Here is a 16336-nt window from a genome sequence, read left to right as displayed (position 1 = left end):
CATAGCTGCCGTAAATACTTCCTCTTTTCTTGGTGGGACTGACAAAGAATAGAGAGCAGAGCTGATTTTTAACCTGTTACTGAATTTAAAACAAAGCTATACCAGACGATGCAGATTTTCGTATTGAATTCTAAAGTTAAACAAGGGTGTACACCATGTATTTTCACATGAAGAACAACCACTTCGTAGATATTTAATCCTTGCTATCTTTGGCAAACAAACAAACAAACAAACACATTTCAGTGGCTTAATGACATGTTAGCATCAATTGTGCATGGCCAGAGGGAGCAGAAGAGCACAAACATGACAGAAACAAGCATTTAACACGGGAAACTTTTTCTAGTACTTGTGATCAAACTTTGTTACTTTTCTAGAGTAGAGGAAAAGCAATTGGTATCTTTGACCCCTGAAAGAAATTATAGGTATGTACTTCAGGGTATGCTTCAAGATAAGTAGTAGTGCCACATATTTTAGAATCTAATTAAATGGCCTAATTTTCAGATCCCATTGAGAGCTGCTGCTTGCTCAGCCCTAGACAATCAAACCCTTTGCCTAGCTGCCCAGGTAAAAGATAGGAGCCTGACTTTGGACACTCCTCTGAGCCCTTGCAGGTCAATTGCAATGAGAACTGGACCAAAGGCTTTGCTGAAGAGAGCATTTCTCCTGTGCTGTTAAACATTGTGGTTGCAATTGGTGCTGTATTGAGGTGCAGTCTGACTTCTTCGATATTAACTAGTACTTAAAAGAAATCAAATCAGCATTTATCCACAGCTTTCACGCAGTGGTACCTGGCACATTTCTCTTCAATATTTCATGTCTTAGTGTTCGTTTATTTTATTTCCACAGAAGTTCAGGCAGGAATTTTCCCTCCCTAAGTTCTTCACTTTTGTGACTTTCTGCTCCACATTTCAGGCAGTCTGCTGGAAATATACATTATTACCAGCTCATTAAATCCAAAATAAATGAAGTGGAAAATTACAGAACTCCATGGATTACAGTGCACCCAACTCAAAATACAAGTGTGTGATTAAAACCAAAATGGTCTGCATTTTAAAAATGGAATAATAGTTTGGGGACCAGCTGGCAAAATATCACGAGGTGTGTTTTCAGGGTTGAATCAATGTAAATTAAATTTCACTGAGGCTGCTCAAGGTGGTCCCCTACAAATGCAGAATTCTTCCAAGGGTATATACTGAAAAATGGTGAAGGAAAAGATGTTTGTGGTGTAAAGGAATGTAATGTATGATAGTTGAAAAACGTACCTCAGTAGTGACAGCGGCATCCTGCAGGAGGATGTACATGCAAAGATCGTTGCAAATTCAGCCTTCTCCAGAGTGAAAGAGGAGCGAGGATGTAGCAAGGCAGGATGGGTTGGTCCTAGTAAATGCTTTTTCTAAATTCATAGGCAAAAAGCCCTGACTCTTGAAAATAACTTGGTTGACAGCACTAACTGCTCAACGTTAGGTACTGCCGTACAGGTAAATCAACTTCTGACTTCAGAATAAGCAGTGTATGTGTGAGTATATGCCCATGGAGAACAAGTTCCTTTAGTCTTCCCAATTTGATTTGTTTCCTGTGTTTTTGATACAATTTCACTACAACTTAAGCAAAATAAAACAAAATGAATGATGAATCAATTTTTTTTTTTTTAATCTTTGGTGTATCAGTATTTTCTTCTCAGTGAAGAAGAAAATAAACAGTTATGAATGGGGAAATGTGAAAACAGGTAGATATTTTGCAGCATGGATAAAACGAGCCTGGTTTCCCTGTAGCACTTCACCAGATGATTCAGCATTTGTCAAGTATCCCCAGATTTGAGTAGATCTTGTCATGCCTCATAAGGCACAGAAAAAGAGAACATTTTACAAAGTGTGGAATAAAGTACATGCAATATTAAAGTAAAAATGAATGTCACATAGTTAAAAACTCGGAAGGGTTTTTTTGGTTGTTTTGTCCCACAGCAAATGTTTGTTAGTGTTTAGATGCTGCTGCTATATTGTGCTTTGTGTGAGAGCTGGAACTGGAGAACTAGTTTTTTCGGCGCAGAATAAACAGTATTGCAGATTGAGAATTTCAGTTTTCTTTACGTCAGTTGAATTTAATGTCTACCTGGCTTCTGGAGCAGGGTACAGTAAAACCACATCTCTGTCTCTCTTTTCTGCAACCCTGAAGAGCTGTTAGACACAATGAAGGAAGGAAGAAAAAAAAAAAAGTGGACCATCTGTAGATGCAGATGGGGATTTGTGGACGGTGTACAAGTTGCAGTCACTGAGTAAGCAGAGATGCCCAAAATATGTCATCCAAATTGACCAATCAGGCTGGTAAGGGGAACATTAGCCTGTTTGGATGCGTGGTCGTACAGGCCCACCCCAGCAACTGTGCGGCTCACACAGGCAGTCAGGCACTCCATCAGCTTTTCTTTCCTGCTGCTGCTTATGAGCTGGAAATTAGATCTGCTTTTACCTGTCAGCTTAGCTCAAAAGACCAAAGACTGGCAAGCTTCATTTTGGTTTTGCAGACTGTGTTACAAGAAAACTCTTCTTTTCCTTTTTATTCATTTATTTTTCTTTTAAGGTACGATGCAAGATCTTTTGCAGTATTTGTATGCTCTGAGGTGTAGTTTGACTACAAAGTGATGTGTAGTTTGACTACAAAGTGATGTGATGCTTCAGTTAGTGAATGGATAGAGTTTTGTTGGTCAAGTGGCAACTAGGTGTGTTTCAGTTACTTAGGTATCTTTTCAATTCTAAAAGAGGACAAAAGCTCCTCAGGACTACATGTGTTGAGGAATTGAATTCCCAGGGGAAATGATACTCCGTTTCTGTCCTATTTTTGAGAAAAGATTGATTTAAATAGGAAGGTGTAAGCATTCTTCTACACCAGAACAGCTGAATGTTCTGACCTTACTGAATGTTAGTCAATCTGTTTTGTCCTCACTTTAAAGAAGAAACCAAAAAAAAAAAGCCAACAAGCAAACAAAAACCTCATAAAACCCAGTCTGTTTTTTCAGAGAAACTTTTGATTTCTGTGGAGATTGCTCCAGGCACACATCGTCCTGCCTCGGGAGAGGGGAAGTGTGCAATGCTGGGAAAAGGGTTTATGGCAATGCTTTCTCTCAACACAAGTTTGACAGGTGCTAAAGGGGCACATGAGTTCCTTGCATACTGATGGGCTGCTGTGGATAGATTGAAATTCAATAAGAGGAAGGGACAATCCTAGATTTTTGAGTTCCCAATGGGGAGAATCTCAGTGAGGACTGAGGCCACAGAGGTGCAGCCTTAAGAGGAAATTTTGCTACTTGGATGTCTTAAAACATAGGCCATACTCCAGGAAACTTCCCATCAGGATCAGACCTGGGCTGCCAAGAGGATGCACGTTCATACCCTAGTACATCTTTCACGCTGGTATGTTTGCGATGGCTGATGTTCACGTAAAAATGGCAACCAGCGTTCTCTTGTAGGATATTCTGTGGAAGCCACCAAGTGTTCAACACACATGACAGAACATGGGAGAGGGCTTGTAACATGTAAAGAGCGCTGTCTGGGGTTGCTAGTCATTCACTGTAACAAAGCATGCATCCATTTGTCAACACGAGCCAAATCTGATTGCAGAGCCTTCAGCTCTGCCGCAGGTTGGCTCAATGTACGTGAATGGATTAGCTCTAGACTTGCATCAGTGTAATTGAGATCACAGTTGTTCTAAGCACTCCATAAAACACAGTGAGTTGTACAGCTAGTCCAATACGTTGCGCATTGCCAAGTCCCCAGGAGGTTTTTAGGGTGTCTGAGTATGCGATATCTTTTCTGAGCTCAGTAAAAGAAATGGTGTGGAGAGCAGGGTGAAAGGATAGGAGACGGGAGAGGAATGGAACTGCTTTTGCTATTTTTGCTCAGAAACACTGACAGAGACTTTCCAGATACAGCTGTCAAGGAGCAGCAAGGTGAGGTTTGGCCACAAGCTCAGATTCCCTCATAGCAACTTGTCTTCAGATGAGGGGTGAGATTCAGACAAACGTGGCTGCTGTTGAAACTCCATTTGGATTTTCAGATCTCGAGTACCAGAAATCACAGCTCAGCTGCTCACACAGCATGCTGTGGCTGTACTTAGGCATACTGCATTTGTTTGCCCAAGTGTCCAAAGCCAGTTTTTAATTCAGGGAGGGCACTTGTGACTGTAGCAGTTCAGCCTCGCAAGCATTTTCTCTGTTTGTATTTCATGCTGCTTGTTCTCTTAAATGGGCCTGGTGTTTTGTGAGCTGTAAAGCATCTCCAAGCCTATTTATGCAGGACTGCAGAGCAACAAGCCTCCTTGTAATGCCTTTCAGGATGGCTCCATTTATATTAATTGTGTCACTAAAAATATTCCCTTTTACCTGGGGGAGCCAAGTCTGCATCACAAATCATCCAGATAAGAAGAACCGTATCCACAGTGGGTAGCATTTTTAAGGTATAGATTTTTTCTCTGGTAGCTTTATCATAACATCCACTCCTTTCTCTTGCAGAAGCTGATACAGAAAGCTGGTGCGTGTTACTGGCCGGCAACTGTGGTTCACATCAGGAGCGGATCCATTTCTGTGGTTAGAAACAAAACTGTGAGTGCAGCCCAGAATTATTCAAAACGTTATCCTTAGGTTCTGTAATAACAGTAAAAGAAGAAACCAGGGTCTTGCTGTGCTTGGCAAAATATGTCACGATGGCGGTGTGCTGTGATTGTTTATGGCTGTGTTTGTGCTATTTATTGCCCTCTAACTAGGAACACTGAAAATGCAAGGGTCGTGACTGAAACACGTAGTGGGGCTGTCAGGCAGCTTTTTCATCAGCTTGGGAAGTGTTTTGTGTGTCAGCATCGGTGGCTGATAGCTGTAGGCAGATGCTGCCTGGGTTGGTGTCAGTTGTGACCACCCAGCTCCCTAGCGGGGAAACCAAGGCAGCAAGGTGAGGGGACTGGCAGAGGGAGTGCAGTGAGAGCTGGTGGCAGAGCCATACTTGGTCCTGGAGCTCTCGGTCCATAGAAACAGCTTTTTGCCTTCCTGGAGATTTTTCTGTCTTCACGGGACTAGCGGTTCCTGCGAGAATCTGAGCATAGCCCCTGAGCTCTCTGCTTGTCCCCTCGGGTGGCACTTGGGGAACCCAGCTGTGGCTTGGCCCTGTTGTCTGTTCCTCACTCGCTGACCCCAAGTGGAGTTTCTTCCTCCTGGCCCTTACATTCAAAGCCCCTGAGATCGGTGTGCATCTTCACTGGCTCGCTCCGACTTTTGGCTCCAAGCCCTGTTCTGCATTCAGCGAAAGCCTGCGGAGCAGTACCAGTGCCAACAGGCTGCATCGGCGTCTCAGCGGCGCTCTCTCCTCCCACTCCTTCCTACTCCTTTGCTACTTATTCTACCTTCCCCGACCGTGCGCTTTCCCCTGCCTCCTCCGAATCCCTCCTCCTCTTCTCCCCCCACTTCCCACCCTCACCCAACGAAGTCTTCGGTTCTTCCCGCTTGTAATTTGTCGCTAATCAGCTGTCAGTGTTGGAGCAATGATGAGAGGTTCATCTCTTGCTGAGGGTAATGGCCTTAAAAGTCACAGAGTCAATGTCAATGGGATCGCTCCAATTCAATCAGAGACCTGAATGAGAAATGGCCCCCGCTGACATTAGCACTCATTTTGAGCCCAAGCATCTGGGCCCTAGTAAATAACCATCAGTGGGTGGGTCCGGGGGACAGGTCATTAGCCCCACGAAAAATAAATATCGTTTCCCTTGATGGCTGCGAGTAATTTAGCTCAGACGAGGAAATTTCACCCTAGATTAAGTATGATGAGCCAATATCAGTCAGAGGAGGCCAAACAGTGAGAGCTTGATGAGATAGAGGGAAATTTATATGCAGCTGGCTGAATGCAAGATGAGTTGAAAGAAATGATGTACTCTTCCACTCTTTAGCCATGTGCAATGCCAGGCACTGTGTCTCCTGCAACCGGCACCCCCTCCTGACACTGCTGGGCCCCCCAGCCCCTGGGCACGCATTTGTGCATGGCACAGCCCACCCGCTGCCGTCCCCACCCCCTCCGCCACCATCTCCGCTGTCGAATAACTGGCTCTGGTGCTGACAGCTTTCGCAGGCGATGCCTCCGAGTCAGAGCAGCGGCGGCGGCTTCCGGAGAGGAGCTTGCCATGTCCGCGGGCTTGCACACAAGTCGCAGCCGCGGCCAGCCCTGCCTATCCAAAAACAGCACGGGAGCTTAATTGCTCTGCAGGCCTTCGAGGCCCATCGCCTGCTCCCTTCCTCTTACACAAATAACACAATAAGCCTCTTCCTGCACCTTTGCTTTGCATGCAGTATTATTTTTTCTAGTTGCTTCTTGAGCCCATCAATCTAGTACACGGTATGCTAGGTGGCTATTAATTCCACTCCCTAGCCCCTCTTTCTCAGGGGCACATGTTGGGAATTGTGTTTTATGTCTGCTGGAAACGGCGAGGAGGCAGCTTTGCTCTCCCTCACTGGCCCAACTCTGCATCCCTAAAGCTGTGGCTTCAGGCCGGGGCCTGTCCCCCGGCTGTGCCCTGAATACAAATTGGGCACGCTGCAGCAACCAGCTTGGCTCTCCCTCATCATTTGGTCTTTCAGGGCGACCCCTGGGTAACTGGGACAGGAGCATGGGATGAACACAGTGAGCTGGGATGCCAGAGGAAAACTGAAGCAGGCCAAGAGCAGACAGAAATGAAACAGAAAGTATATGGAGAAGTGCATAATTTCAATGTAGGCATGAAGGAGGGAACTGCAAATGGAAGTAAGAGGCCTTGCTGTAGCCAGTGCAGGCCTTGGGCGCCTATTTGGAGGCCAGTTTTTCAGCATGAGAGCCAATTAATAGTTCTCTCTCTTGCCCCATTAAAAACTGTCATCCTCAAAAGACCAAGCAGTTGGAAGGTCTGACAGCGAGCAAGCAGGTGGAAGTCTGCTGGGAATGCCCTTGTTTCCTGTACAGAATGTTTCCAATAGAAACAAGAGGTTTTCTTCTATGAGCTTACACATTTCCACACTGTTCTCCAAGTAATGACAAAGTGTGTTTATCCCATATTCCTGGGAACCTCTTCTGTCATTGTGCTGTAGTTCACCACAAGCAGCTTCCAGTGCAGCGGCAGGTACGTAGCACTTAAATCATTAACTTTTTTAAAGAAGAGGTGCTAGTTGTTCATGTGTGTCAGCACCTTTTATGCCCACCTGAGCAGAAGCAAAAGTATCTTTGTAAATATTCTGCCATACCTCGTAAAACCTCTGTTAAATGCTGGGTCTTGCTGTTGTGCTGAAAGGTTAGCCAGTGTACAAAGCAACAGGCTGAAGTGCCAGGGTAAGTACATTAGGCACGTAGCATTTCACCTGGTCTAAAAACATCTGGCTGCCATTGAAGAAGTATTTCTTGTCTGAAGTAAATCCTGTGCAAGTATGGTCAGTGGAACAACGACAATTTCTGCAAAAAGAAGGTCTGGGCAGGACAGAGAATTGGAGACGAAAGGAAGTAGAGAAAGGAAAAGCTTGGACACAGATGTACCTTGTTTCCAGCCACTCTGGTTTTGAATATCCTTTGTATTGCACCCTCAAAATGCAGGATCTGCAGCAAGGATGGCCCATGTGTGGGGCTGCCAAGTCCTCCAGAACCAGCTGCATGTTTGGCTTTCCTGCAATGCAGCGGTGTTGGGAGGAAGCTGACACCATCTCCTGCTTCGGAGATGTGTTCTTTTGGAGAATGTTCCTCTCCCTGAGCTTTTCTTTTCCCTCAGCTACTGGAGTTGCAGGTTTATGGTTTTCTTATGCTTTGCAGAAGGATGGGATGTTGGTTCCCCTCCTCCAGGGTGACCATGAGGTGGTAACTCCGCCCAATTTGTTAAAAAAAAAATAAAAAATAATAAAAAAAAAAGGAATCAAATGAGAATTTCATTCTGCAAAAGGTTCTGAGTTTTCAGCTTTATTTCCCCCTCCTTTCTTGTGTATTGAGGTAAAATCTATCCAACTCTCTGATTATTTATCTATTTTTATTTATTTATTTATTTTTAATATTGGATAATGCTGAGGTGCGGAAATTCTGAATTTTCTGCTTCCCTGCTTCTTTCCTGATATGATACTGTTAGCTGAAAAGGAGGGCTGCTTATAGAACAGGGAGTAGAACTGTGATTTTTTTTTTTCTTCGAGATGAAGCAATGTAGGCAAGAGAAATAAATGCATTGACTGACCTAGTACCTGCTCTTAGAGGTGTAGAAGCAAATGGAGGTGACAAGTCAACCCCAGAACATTTCTCTCAGAGGATGTGATTTTAGTGAATGGAGATTTTTCCTGATGAAGTGTGTGTGAGTCTCTCTTCTCTGTAATGCTTCTTCTGTATGTTCTTTGCTTCTGTCTCTTGGACTTGTCCGCATCTTAATGTAGCCGAGCTGCAGGTCCTATTGCTGTCACAATAAACAAACAAACAAACAAACCCACAATGATAATTAAAAAAAAAAAAAAAAAGGCAAACAAACCAACCTCCCAAGACAGGATAGGAGAGGATTGCTTTCAGGAGGTGGGTTTCCTTCCAGAATGTGTTTTTCTTCATTTTTTTAAGTAGTCAGCTCTCCTCAATAGAAGAAAGAGACTTTGCTAGAAGGATGCGTGTTTATGCAGCACTGTTTGCATGCCTCATTTAGGACTTGCTCACGCTGGAGACCCAGACCCTTCTGCAGTGGCTTTTCATTGATGAACTTCTCCAAGTGGTACAAGGGTTTTTATACACAATAGCTTTTCCTCTCTGTCCTTCCTATTTTGAAAAAAAATTGGTTGTCAGGACTCCTTGAGCCTGAGCATAGATCCCTTTGGAGGGTGATGGTTTGCTCTTGAAACTGACAATAGCTGTTTATCTCTGAGCTCTGGGAAAGGGTGGGGGGCATAGTTATGTGGCCTGTCCAGTAATCAGGAGCATCTGTGCAGCATTATGGAAAAAACTGGAAATTCAATGGAGGTAGAGAGAGAGTTCTGTCAGCTCTTAACCAGGCCAAAATTGTACTTCCTATGCAATTGGGTATATATATAGCTGATTTTGTTGTTGTTGTTACATTTTCTTACAACAAATGGACTTTTCCTTATAATAGCTTTCTGCTGGGTATGCTTCAGTCCTAAATATGTCTTTTTCTTGTACAGTTAAGCTACAGCATGCCCTGGTGGGTAGTATGGGCTCTATTCTGGCCTCGGGTAAGCAGGTGTAAAGTTAGCAGAGTTATAGCCTCTACAACTAGACCTGGCTTTGGCCCCATGCCTGTGCTGCTCCCTTGCCAAAGCAGAATTTGCTATTTCTGCTATTTATTTTTTTATTTATTTTTCCTCTCCCGGCCCCTGATAAACATCATTCTTCACCATGCAGTATCTGTCTCCTACTCTCTTGTGGTGGTACACGAGCAAATTGATGAAGAAACCATTGACAAAGTCCTGATGGTAGAGGGGGTGATGATGAATTGGGAGCCATTATAGCAGGTATTGTGTGCGTTCTACCAGCTGACGCTCAACTTCCCTTCTAATGCCAGTTGCCTTCTATCATCTGGTAAACGGATTGGATGCAGGCTTCTCCCAATTAAAGCCAGTGAGGTCATATACTTCCTAATTACAGGCTAGTCCATTGTGTCTAAATGTGACAGACATGTGCTTGGAAAATTGCTTTTAATGCCTAAATAAACATGATGAACTAAATGGCAGATTTGAATCGTAATTGAAAGTGCTCAGCCTCTTGAATTTTGCACTGACTTTCTGATAGCCACTTGTACTGCCGACCACCCTCATTTGGGGATGTTTTGTTCCTGGCATAGCAATGCTATTATGTCGCATGTGGGCCTTCACCCACTCCCTTTCTCTGGAACATTAGTGTTTTACAAACATATGCAGCATGATCACACAATGGAGAGCGAGCCCGCCCTCCTGCAAGAGTTGAAGAGGATTGTGGCGGGAGAGACAAATTGAGTTGACACCAACAGCAGGAGTGGGTGAGCGAGCAGATCGAGTACAATGCAAGTACAGCGGTACAATGCAGGATGGTTAAACACAGAAATTCTGCATATCGCTAAGAAATCCCAAGGGACTGCTGACAACCTTGGGGCTGAGAGATGTCTCCATGTGGGCAAGCTGTGCTCCCAGTTACTTAGGGAAAAATCTGGACTTTTTCCAGATAGGCAGTAGGATTTGCTCTAAATTCAGACCCCGAGCACGATATTGACCTCCTGTGCTGAAACTTTGAAGAAGAGAGGATAAAACCTGTGTAGATATTCAGGAACAGACTTTTGAGGGTATATGTTAAATAATACACTTATGCTAGGCCAAAGGCAATTTAAGTGTTGCATTTTATCTGACAATGAAGGCAAAATGCTCGGTTTTCCAGGCAGCTTGCTATTGCTTGCATATGTATTAGTTTCTGCTGGGAGTATTCCCTGCAGGATTATCTAAACTGGCTAAAGCCTCACTTGGTATTTGCTTGTATTTCAGAGTGGTTGGCAATATTCAGTGCTCACTAATAGCCACAAATGCTTGTTGTGCCTGGCCCCACTCTGCTTCTGCTCCAGTCGTTCCCTAGGGCCAAGTTTGCGCCTGAAGGTTCAAGTCTGAGTAAGGCAACTGGGGCTGTCCTTGGAAATCGATGACCCTGCTAGTGGTGTCCGGAATAGGTGGTGCCATTGCAGAATGAATATGGAGTAGACCATACTCCCATCTTGTTTTCCAGCTCTTGTGACTTCAGGGCTCAGTTCAGCTGGCTGCCTAGGTATGGGATAGACTTTAATGTGATGGTTTACGTGCTTCAGGCTCGGCCTGGAGTGATGTGCTCTGCCAACATGTACCCTGAATTATTTGTACCTGTTCAGATTCACGTCATGCAAAGCCCTGAAGCATGGACCTGAAGAGGGTAGGAGTGGGGAGATGATGTTTGTGATTGTGTTGAGGTGGTAATAGGTATGGTGAAATCTGCGGTGAAGTGAAGGCTGAGCCCCAAGCTGGCTCTGGCCAGCAACATCATTTAGTCTAGTTGAAATGGTGTGGTGAGGCAGCGTCCAGTAAATCAGTTTTAGCATGCCCTAGTATATGGATACAGCTTAAGTATGTGCATAACTTGAAGATTGCAAGCAGCTCTCTTCAAATCAGTGCTTGAGGTTATATGCCAGCATAAACACCCAGCTGGACTGAGGCTTATCCTGACAGGCACTTCGCTGTAGAGATTATCATCATATTTGCCTCATGCTTCCTTACATGAATTCCTTAATGGCTGCCTGAAAAGCCAGTACCGTCTCTCTGCCCTGTTGTAGGTATGAGCTCTCTGATGCAGGGCAAAAACAATTCCCTTTGCAAACAGTATTTTATTTTTGGAACTTGTGGGTGTCAAACTCACACTGGTGTAAAGACAGATGTGGAGTGCTTGGGGCCTGCAGCAATATGTTGAGCCCTGTTGTTTTATGTTGATAGCACATCAGCTGTTCTTTCTTACCTTGAACTGAAAGGTACAGCAGCTGTTGACATTATATTTATGGCACAGTAACTATTTAGGCTATGCTTTTGACAAGCACTCACATATTTCATGGTGTTCTGCATCCTCTTGGACTCTGATAGGCCAGTTGCATGGACTGATGATGAGACACTGCAAGAAACAGCTAGCATGAGAGAGAAGAGGTCAGCTCTGAAGATTTGGTATAAATTGCTCTTGAAGTTACAGGTTCCTTCTTTGCAACCAGTCACCTGTTCCCATACTGCTTGCTGGAGCTTAGTTGTCTTGAGTATCAGTGCTCTTTCAGTTTTGGGTACAGTGCAAAAAATATGTGCAAAAGTTACTTGAGAAGTGGAAGGTACAAAGTCGGAATGATTCTTATTTTCTTTTTCCCTTGGGAAACCTGTCTGAACGTTAAAAATTTGAATAAATGTGGAGGCATTCACGCTTAAGTTAGGTGGGAGCTATTGTGGAGTCTGAACTCTTGTTGAATACACTCCTGAATCCAAGCCTTAGATCAGGTGTGCTGAAGCATGAAATGAAGACTTTATTACCCCGAGATATGTATACTACATACTGGCATGGGAGGCAGGTTGTTTGTTGCAGCTCTACGGAGGATTTCTGTCCTTTGCAAATGATGTGAAATGAACGCTGTTTATTTGGCACAAGGTACGGACATTAGAGGAAAAAACAGGACTTGCCAGTAAGGGCTTCGTTCCTAGGGTGTAGATTTAATAGCATCAACCAATTCATTTTAAATGACCTGGCTGTTGCAGGCACGGCGGTTTTTGGGAGACAAGGAATGTACAGGCAGCCAAACTAACAGCTTTGATCTCTCTCTAACTTTTTGTAAGGTTAAGTGAATGCCATGCAAATGCGGGATGCCAGGAGAACATCTCTGCTTCTGAAGGATAAAGAAAATTGCATCCAAGCAAGCGTTCCCATCTATAGGGGTTGTACTTGTGCTAGCAGAAACAATAGAAATATTTCCTTGAAGACAGGGCAGGCAAGTATCCTGCTCTGCTGCAGAATCCTTGTGTGAACTTGAATTGGTCACTTAAGTAAAAACCCTCAGAGATCTTTTCACTTTGACTTTCAAGTGATTTTCTGGGGGATGTAAAGGCCAAACTGCCTTTGACAGTCTAGGTCTTACTTTCTTTGGCTTCACCAGTGCCATTTTCACTGCCATATTCAAAATGTACCCAGGCAATATCACTCCCTGTTCTCCAGTGACTTTGCTGTTACAGTTGTGAGTTTTGGGGAAGGTAAACACAGTGAAGATTGCAAAGTGCTTACTTGATAATAGGAGCCATATAAACACCTGACATGGATAAGTTGCTCTTTTGTGCCTGTGTCCAGTAAGGAAAAGTGTTATTTATTCTGACAGTATCCTCTAACCACTGAGAGCTCCCTCTGGGCTTCACCTGATGCCTTTAGCCTGATTACTGCCAGCCCTGCAGCCTTCTGCTAACTTATTCCCACATACTATAAACCACCCATTAGCCTTTTTCCTCAAAAGAACTTATTTACAGAGGCCTGCCACCGCCTTTACTGCATTGTGTGTAGGAACTGTCTTTCTGGCTCTGCGGCCACAGAGCACCAGTGTACAAAAGCAAGTTTGTGGCTGGAATTTGTTGTTTCTTTCCTGTCCAGATGGTCACTCTCAGCCCCATTTGACCTCTCAAGTACAGGCTCTGGACTCAAAATCAGGAATTAGCAGGCTTCATCTTCTCCTCCGCAACAAACTGTGAAGAGCTTCAGCAGGAGGTTGGCTTCAGGGAGAGGCAATGTATCGGAACACATTGCAAAAGACACTTCTTGCAAGAAAACACGGGTAAGTAAATGAAATACTGCTTTTCTGCCTGTAGCTGGAACTCATTTTCCAAGGACCCCTGCTGAAGAGAACTCCCTTGGGTGTTTCACAGAAATGTTTTCATTGAGAGTGGTCCCTCTTCCTTGAGTGGGCAACATGGTGTTCTTCAGTTCTTTTCAGTCTGCCCTGGCTGCCCCTGTTCGTTTGTCCTTGAGCACCCCTTACCTGTGGTAGATGTGACAGTGAATACCAATTGGTGACCTTAGTTCACAGAAATGGTGATGAAATGGTGATGGAAGGGTAGCACTTGCACCTCTGTGGGACTAAGTGGTGAAAGCAAGCAGCTAAAGCTTTAACAAATAAGGCGAAATTTGGCCTGCATGTATGTCACAGAAGGCTCTCGTGCAGGGATTCGTCTGTGAATGCTTCCAGTACTTTATGCGTTTGGGACTGGATTCAGTGGCTTAGGGTGTACCCTCACAGTGGCAGACAAAAGTCATTAGTGATGCCACCATCGGTCTGTGAGTGCTGACGAGTGTGTATCTCATGTTAATTCTGGCTAAATAGTGTGAGGGCTAAGTTTAAGCTTGGCACTCATCTGTTTTGTTTCCATGTTTTCTCCTATAATGGAGCTGTTCTCTTCTGAATGCTTTCATACACTGGAGTATAATAAATAAATAAAAATAAATTTATAAATAAATAATTTATAGTATTATATTACTTATATTATAATGTGTTTGATTTATTACTCTGTGTATGTGTGTTTTTTTGTGTGATTTGTTCTGTACCTATTTTGGACCCCCTACAGAATATGCTAAGCTCATACTTGCTTTCCAGAGAGTGGTTTCAAATAGCCAATGCCAAGTTAAACTACATGCTCTTGAGTATCAGAGATACCTTTGGCATTTGGAAAACTAGTACAAAGGCAGCAATTGTGCAAAGTCCCCAAGTAGCCTAAGTCTGTGCAGCCAGGTGATGTTCAGGTGATGTTTCTGTTGCTTCTTTTTTTCTTTGAGGCTTTCGAGTTGCAACTTTTTTTTTAAGTATAGAAGATATAATTTAAAAATTATTATCCCCTGAAGATTTTTATAAAAGTATTCTTTGTGGTCACCGTTACGTATTCCAGACCAGGCTCTCTGATGGTGCAAGCAGATGGGAGTTGATTTCTCTTTGCTTTGTTTATCTCATATCATCATATTGAGGTTTTGAATCCTGCATTATTGCATTCCCTCTCCTTGCTTGAGAATAGTGTGGAAGCAACTAGTCACCTCAGCAAACCTTGTTCAGCTCAGGGTTTGGAAATTAATAGTAGTCTGCTTTCAGTTTTAGGGCATGTAGTTCCAGTGACATCTTTATGGATAGTCACTGGAAACAGAAAAGTGTCCCCATGGTTATAGGTGTAAACCCCCCAGTTTGACCATTTTCCCTGTAAGCCTCCAGGCTGGATTCTGGACTCAAACACAAATGTTTTACTAAAGCTTTACTTGTCATGGTTCCCAGGACAAGGCTTTACCTAAGCAGTTACTTTGTAAAATCTGAGGCTTTCAATGTTTGGGCATACAGAAAGTGCCTTTCTTGAAATGTGACATATCAAACACATAAGCTGGCAGCCAGAATACATAAAAACATACTGCAGAAGTCAAAAGGTTTCAAAGAAGATGTTCTGACATTTGAAGTGTTACTATCAGCAAGGTAGTATGGTAGTGCTGTCTGTGAGTGTCAGCACTAGGAAGAGAATGCTTATCTCCTGAATTGCTGTCCAATGTAACAGCAAGATCATCCTGTTTTTGAAATGATGGCATTTTAATCAATTGGAAAAAGCAGCTTGAGCTGGCAAAGTTCCTCTTCTTTCTCCCCCCTTTTTCTCCCCTTTCCAGCACTCATTTAATGCAGCTAAACTGTGGCCAGAAAGATTTTGTAGAGAGCAGTTCCAACAATATTCTCTCCAAAAATGAGACACCCTCAGCTCCTTATTTCTGCCAGCAGCAAATTTTTAGGAGTGATTGATAAAGTCCCAGGCCTGGGGGCTTTGTAATGGAAGTGCTGACAGACCCTTAACTGGAGCATTGTGAAATGCAATGCTGTAATACAATGAATAATATTCATGAATCTGCCATAATGCTGGATATTATCACTCATTACCATTGTAAGAAAAGGGTGATTAAACTAATAGTTACTGAGAGACATTTCTGGTGACAGGAGGCAATGATTAGAATGAACTGACTTCAATATACATTTAGAACTGGGAATAATGGGATGTGGCAGGAAGCCAATAAGTGAACATGGCCCACAGCTCTGATCAATGAATTACTTTTTTTCCGCTTTACAGCAGTACATGGTGTTTAATGAAAAATCAATAGCCCCCTGTAATTCAAAACTGTAATCAATCGTTTGACCTGAAGCTTTCCCTTTTTTTCTTTTTTCCTCCCTCTCCCCCCTCTCCACTGCCAGGGAAGATGTCTTTGGCTGATGACACAGTTCAGTTGCAAGACGCAGTACTTCACGAGGCTCGCAGAAGGAACCTGACACAGGTCTGCTGCAATTTATACCAGCTGCAACACATATATATGGAAAATCTGGGGACGGACTAGGTTGGATGTTGCCACAGTCTTGCCTTTGCTCTTCCTCAGCCAGGATGGGAAGGTAAAATGAGAACTCTTTGCTCCTTCTTTACCCTCTCATCACTGGCCATGAGCGGTTTTGTAACAAGCAGTCCCATTCAGATGCGGCTTGAGGGCATCTGTTGAGAATGGTTGGCCCCTTTCTTCAGGCTGTAGCCACTTGTGCATCCCAGTTATGGAAGAATTTTGCTGCCCCAGGCAGCTGCCTTTCTGCCTGTGTGAGAGGCAGCCCACCTCCACCCCTGCCTTTGACTGCAGAAGGTCAGAAGAACTCTCCCGTTAGGAAGGCACCCCACCAGAGAGCTCTGCTGGATGTCTCCGAAGTGCTTTCAAAACTGCAGATGAAGGCTCATAGGTGTTCAGAGATACTACAGTGATACTACTGTTTCTGACAGGAAAGATCTTCCCACCAGGCCTGTTAGGTCCTTTGGATTCAG

At 43.8% G+C, this 16336-nt stretch overlaps 1 long non-coding RNA gene across 1 annotated transcript in view; it reads left to right on the top strand.

Moving 5' to 3' along the window:
- The window catches only part of LOC308194928, a 350222-nt gene that overhangs the window by 14332 nt on the left and 319554 nt on the right, over positions 1-16336 (top strand). Inside the window, exons 4-6 of the long non-coding RNA XR_013951068.1 lie at positions 4502-4591; positions 13119-13299; positions 15730-15921. This is a non-coding gene — a long non-coding RNA (uncharacterized lncRNA). The remainder of the gene's footprint in view (positions 1-4501; positions 4592-13118; positions 13300-15729; positions 15922-16336) is intronic.

The sequence above is a fragment of the Anser brachyrhynchus genome (genome assembly GCF_964034855.1).
Source record: "Anser brachyrhynchus genome assembly, chromosome: 4".
Taxonomy (NCBI): domain Eukaryota; kingdom Metazoa; phylum Chordata; class Aves; order Anseriformes; family Anatidae; genus Anser; species Anser brachyrhynchus.
Note: the sequence above shows the minus strand (reverse complement) of the source record. Positions and strands in the feature narration are given on the sequence as shown.